General features: G+C 31.9%; 2 long non-coding RNA genes across 2 annotated transcripts; one reads left to right on the forward strand and one right to left on the reverse strand.

Annotated features, from left to right (window-relative positions):
- Positions 1-6: 6 nt before the first annotated feature.
- LOC134241612 (uncharacterized) lies at positions 7-2,374 on the forward strand. The gene is made up of 2 exons (XR_009986695.1): positions 7-841; positions 1,760-2,374. It is a non-coding gene; the product is annotated as an uncharacterized LOC134241612 (long non-coding RNA).
- A 398-nt stretch (positions 2,375-2,772) lies between these two features.
- Positions 2,773-5,066, reverse strand: LOC134241613 (uncharacterized). Its single transcript, XR_009986696.1, has 3 exons — positions 4,923-5,066; positions 3,629-3,752; positions 2,773-3,405 (listed from the first exon to the last, which is right to left on the reverse strand). It is a non-coding gene; the product is annotated as an uncharacterized LOC134241613 (long non-coding RNA).
- Positions 5,067-6,202: the final 1,136 nt, after the last annotated feature.

Consider the following 6,202-nt stretch of genomic DNA (forward strand, 5'->3'; position numbering starts at 1 on the left):
CTTTGTCTATCATTTTACCCTGATGGGCAAAGTATTGCACAGAGGAAACATCAGTCAAACCCCTTAAATTAGAGATCAATGACTAAAAAAATCCTTTCATGCAAGTTTTATTAGCCAGTTTGCAATTACTGTTGACTTATATTTTTGTACATGTAATATTAAATGTCTGCAAGAATAAATAACTACGTAGTTTTATTTTTCATGTAAGAAATTGTAGTACATATTGCATATGTTTATAATGTAACAGTTTTGTAATGGTTTATATTTTTATTACAAGTATGAAAAGCAACCATTTCTTTTACCAAGGCGTACATGTGTATTAAACTGCCTGCTATAAGATGCTTATCTTGGCTTAACCTATTTTTATTTACCAATAGGCAATAGCATCAAGTATTCAATGAGCTACTGTATATAGAGAAATATTATTTTTACAAAAGTGTAGGATGTTATGTCCATGTCTTTATCATAAACTCAGTAAAATATCATCTAAATCAATAAGCTAATGGGAAGTATTAAGTCAGTTCAGAACATAACAAAGAGGATCAGAATAACAATTTCTTCATTTTAGCTAGAGATCCTCTCTGCAAAAAAAAAAAAATGCTCCGACTTGCAAACCGATTTTGCCCTCTAAATGCAAAATTACTTTTCCCTCTAATTTCCAAATTAATATGATAAGTATTAAGGCTTTAAAGTAAAAATTGTTTTGTTTTTGTGTTTTCCTAGGAAGAGGAACTTGATGAATTCAGTATTTTAAAAATTTCATGTAGGTTACATGGAGGTGATGCAAGTTAGAAACAACCATAATTGTGAATAATATTGTATGCCTTATTAGTTAATTAAGGTAGGATTCTTCTCTGGTTTCTGACTAGATGAAACATTCAAAGTATATTTGCTTATATGTCTTATATATTGAGGGGTAAGGAATTTAAAAGACCATATTTTTCCTTCCTCATCAGAAATGTACAACTTTAAATAGAAATGGTAAACTGCGCTTGAAAACTAGCAGGGACTATATTTTTGGCGGAATGGTGGCGTATGAAAATATCTTCTTTTCTGCCTCTCAAAATTATAATAAAACAATGAATTTAGCTATAATTTTTACACAATCGAAGACTTGGAGAAATTTTCAAATGTAAGTTAAATTTATACTGAGGGACTGAACTTTCATAATATATCAAACAAATATGATTTTCAAACAAACTAGAACTTTGTTAGCTTTTAAACGCTTCCTATCACAGTGCAGATTTGAGCCAAAAATCCACAAAAAGTATTTTTTCTCTCTTATTAAACGATCAAAACTTTTTGTTTTTGTATCATTTTGTACATTTTTAAGTCTACTTTATTATATGTGAAAATAAGAAAAAGTTAAATATAGCAAGCATATGAAAATAACTAATATATTCTAAAAAATTAAGAAAAACAGAGAAAATTCGGATTAGACAATATCCAGTTAAGTAAAATTATTTATGTAAATTTGGTAATATCATGCTATAGACCCGATATAGTAATACGTTTTTATGCAAAAAGAACAATCATTAAACTTTTGAAATAGAAGTATGTATTACATGATTGGCAACAGTATTTTTTTATTCTTAATGTCAAGGAAAAAGATAATGACCTTGACCTGACCTTGCCTCTAATATAAAACGGTCAAATTTAATTTCACTGATACTATCACTTACTGATATTGTCTTCTTGATTCTGTGAAAATTTCATTAATTTTTAAATATTAGAAATATGAGAAGAATCCTACCTTAAGATCAATCCATTTAGAGTTATTTAATGCTTTTATCTAAATTACGCACATTTTAAAAAATAATCAATTTTTTTCTTCTTTTGTGTATCAGAGTAAAATTTGTAAAAATCAAAGACTGCTAAATTTGGGTGTGCCTTGAAGGAGAAAACTTCAAAATAAAGATGTTTTTTTTTAATGTTGTGAATTAGCATTGGTAAAGAATGTTAATTATAAATAGAATTTCCTTGTCATTGAATAAATATTTACTCCCTCATATTTGACAAAGAATAAAAGAAAAAAAATCATTTTTAGTTATTTTATACCTGTATTATGTAAGATTGCCCATGATATAGGAACTGGGTTTGTTAAACAAACTTTGTACAGTTATCACTGATAACTGTACGGAAAACATAATAGAGCAAGAAACATATGCACCTTTGTAATAAGCTTGCACAGATATATATGTATAAAGTTTAGCTACTGTGTATATATAGGGATTAGCAGAAAATACAACCAATGGTAGACTCCTGACCCTTAGAACATCCACTTAATGGTATGTGTCCCACATGAAATCTATCACCCCCAAATATATAAATGAATGATATTCTTATTTTGAACCATATGGGGTTTTTTAAGTCATGCAAATAAAACCGATATAAGAGCCTGTATTATGAACCGACATTTTTAATCATTAATTGTTATCCCATTAATAATAATAATTTCAAAAAAAGAAGAAATATTGAAGTCCCTGTATACAAATTATGTTATTTCACGGAGTAGGGGGCTTTGTCAAAAGTTTTTAAAATCAAGTTTTAAAGAAAGCATCAGTTGGTGATATCCACCAAAAAGGGTTTATCTCGGTGAGGGTTGAATTGCCTAATTATCTGTGTAAATTATAAAATGGTTTGCTTGCTCCATTGACTTATATTTAATTAATATGAAGTGTTGTAATAAAAGTCATAATTTTTGTACTATGCATCTTTTTTTTTTTTTTTTTTTTTTTGGCATAAATTTTTGTTTATTTGCTTGTTTATTTGCTTCGTTGCTAGATAAATATTTAGAATATTTTTGTGCATTAAGCCTTGCACTTTGATTGTGTATGACATTGAAAAATAAATGCTTTTTATTATTTAAATTGTCTGTCATTTTCTTACGTCACTAATAACTTTGAATAATAATTTCAATATGACCAAATAAGGGATAAGTGGAGGCGTCCTTAGATGTGTCATCCATGCAGTTTTGGTCATTATAGGGCTCAAAGTAACTTGGAAATGAGATCTGCAACAAACACATTTACCTGTTCACTCATATGGAGAATGTAGGTCAGATTCAGCATCCGAAGCAAGTGTGCATCTTTATAGATGTATCATCCATGCATAGGGCTTAAAGTTATTTGGAAATGATACTACACCAAAAAACTGCACCAAAAATGTTAAAATGCTCCAAAAACATTAGCCTGGTCATTCCTTTGTTGAAATTGCAGCATGCGCATCTGAAACCTTGGCCGGTACAATGAAACACACCAGAAGTATCTTCCATGCATGTCCAATCAATATAGGACATAGAAGTACTTAAAAAGAAAACTGCTCCAAAAATCTTCAGGTTAAACTGGGATGCCGATACCGACGCCAAGGGTATCACATTAGCTCCCCCATCTTCGTTGAGGTGAGCTAGAAAGGAGACTTGATATATTAATTATACAATCACAAGTAATGCTAGAAAATAAGATCTAAAAGCTTTTTTTAAATTCAATGTCACTGCATGGATGCATAATGTTATAATCTTTAATATAATATATTCAGCAGCATTTGGCCATTTTTACACATTCTTCTTACTATTAAGAGAAATAGAATAAATAATCATTTGACCGACATTAGATGATTTTAAGATAACCTCCACTCCTTAATAAGTCCATTGTAAAATATGATACAATATAATTGATAGGTCTCCTTTCTCTTCTATATAAAACATGTTACTGTGCATCCCTCTACTTCCTCGGGTTTTCCAAAGCAAAGATCTAAGAAAAAATCCAATATTAATAGCAAAAGTTAGCCGTGACTTCAATACCGGTAGGAGCTAATAATTCTTTAAAATGTATAAATGTCCTATTGATATGGCTGATATAACTCAGTACTTCAAAAACACATGTAGGTTAAAGTGAGGTGATTCACGTAAGAAACAACCAACAACTAAGTTCAGATAACGTGTATATAAAGGGATTAGCAGAGAATGCAAGCAATTGAAGACTTCTAGCCCTCATAACATTCACTTGTAGGTACTGTACATGTCCCACCGGAAACTTATCCTTTGATATTTTTATTCTGAACCATAAGCTTTTTATGCGCCCGGATCGATAGATCCGAGCGTATACTGTTTTTGTCCGGTCTGTTTGTCTGTCTGTCTGTTGTCAACTTTAACCTTCGCCATAACTTTTGAACCATGAGAGATAGAGACTTCATATTAGATATGCATACTCCACCAATAAAGCTCTTTCAAATGACTATGCCGGGCGCATAGTGTTTCACAAACACACCGTGCATCTTAAGTAAGTTATGTCATGAACTATGTGAAAAGTAGATGTATTTGCAGTTGGTGACACCACAAAAAATGGCTAGATTATAGTGAAGTTTGCCATCTGTGTTAATTGTTAATCGGTGAGCTTGAAATAAGATACCACATGTTCAGTTCGACACATTTATAAGTTTCATTTTAGGATATTTTAGGGACAGCTAGGGGCGTAGCAACAGGGTGGCCAGGGGGAGGCCTGGCCCCACTTTTTACCATAGTTTGGTGATATCAAGGTAATTTAGCATGCAAAAGAAATTGGAACTTAAAGGAGGAACTTCGCCTTGAAAAAGGTTGGCCACTACCCCCCCTCCATCTCCCCCCCCCCCCCGCACGAAAAAAATTCTCTGGTTGCCCCCCCCCCCACTTTCAAAAACGATGCTAAGTGTCTGGGGGATTAATTAAGGGGCCTCTCCGGATGAGTGAAACAATATCGAAGAGATGTAAAACAAACTAATCAAGAAACCAAACAAACACCTTACATAATTTAGTCAATAACAATGCAGATATTCAATAGCAATGAAGATGTTCAATTGCAGTAACATGATTTTTTTAACTTCTGCAATACAGATTTCTAATTTTTGAAATTCTAAAAATGCTTAATGACTAAAAATGCCGTTACCTGCAGATCCTTTAAGTATATCTAGTCCAATTAAAAAGTTCAATTAGCTAGACACGATTATAATACTTTTTCTCAAAATTGATTTAGTTTACCTCATAGGTCTATCTATTCAGGAAAGTTGGAACGTTACTCACATAACCATCCGTTTCCTTCCTTTTTGTAGCATACGTTTTACTGTTATTTCCTGGTTAATGTGTTTATCATATGTTTTGCACGATTAAAGCTTTGAGTTTGTGTCTGATTTTTCTTCACTTATTATGAGTCCACTAAACAATCAAGCAGGTCTTCTTGTTGTATGTGCGTTTGCTTATCAAGGTTTGTATGCTTGAATCCATTTATAGTGTCATTTATTATACCTCTGTGAATTTATTCTATATAAAAATATGACGAATAAACATGCTATCTTTTCCAAACAGCCCCAACCCTGAAATAGTTTTTGTGCTATCTGCCCATGTTGATATAGTCATCAAGCTATTCACCGGCAGCATTCTGTTTCCCTCGCTTTTCATCTCGGAAAACTTATGATTTTATACGGATTATAAGTAAAGTCAGCATCGGTATAATTAAACACCTATTTACTGGCTATGAGGACAATAGCACGTTTATCGTCCCCCTCAACAGCTGCTCCTCGGGAAATAGTTTGCTGTCTTGGGTGACGATAAACTTGCTATTGTCCTCATAGCCAGTAAATATGTGTATATTATATATCATCACTAAATTCAGTATATCTGTGCTGAGTTAGAACCAAATGAAAATATCCATACACTCTTTTTTCTTTGTAATTTTTATAATTACTTGAATGATATAACTTAAAACAATTGAAAAATACATATTTCAGAATGTGGAAAATGAATTAATTTTTCTTAATTTACTTTTTTACGGAAGATGCATTGTAAGATTTCTTTAATTATCTATTCAATGTTCACACCTTATATATTCAATATTCCGTAAAGTCTGTATTTTCTTTGCAGTAATTGGTCAAGATATCCAAAAAACTATTGAAGGCTGCATAAGTGGCAATGTTACTTTGTCCTTTTATCTACCTGAGAAGAACCATACTGTGGATAGCTATATTTGGTACAAACAGGATGTATCAGGGGATCCCAGCTTCGCCAAATACACTGTAGCTGAAAACAAGTTTGAAATCTACAGAGATGTCCAAAATCGGCTCCTCCACAATCATAATGATTCATCACAGCTGGGAAATTTAGTTTTACTGAATGTGCAGAAAAGTGACATTTCTAAATATGTTTTGGTGATCAATTATATCAACGTCAAAC

This window comes from Saccostrea cucullata, unplaced genomic scaffold (genome assembly GCF_032062105.1).
Source record: "Saccostrea cucullata isolate Sc308-1 unplaced genomic scaffold, CSIRO_AGI_Scuc_v1 ctg20882, whole genome shotgun sequence".
Taxonomy (NCBI): Eukaryota; Metazoa; Mollusca; class Bivalvia; order Ostreida; family Ostreidae; genus Saccostrea; species Saccostrea cuccullata.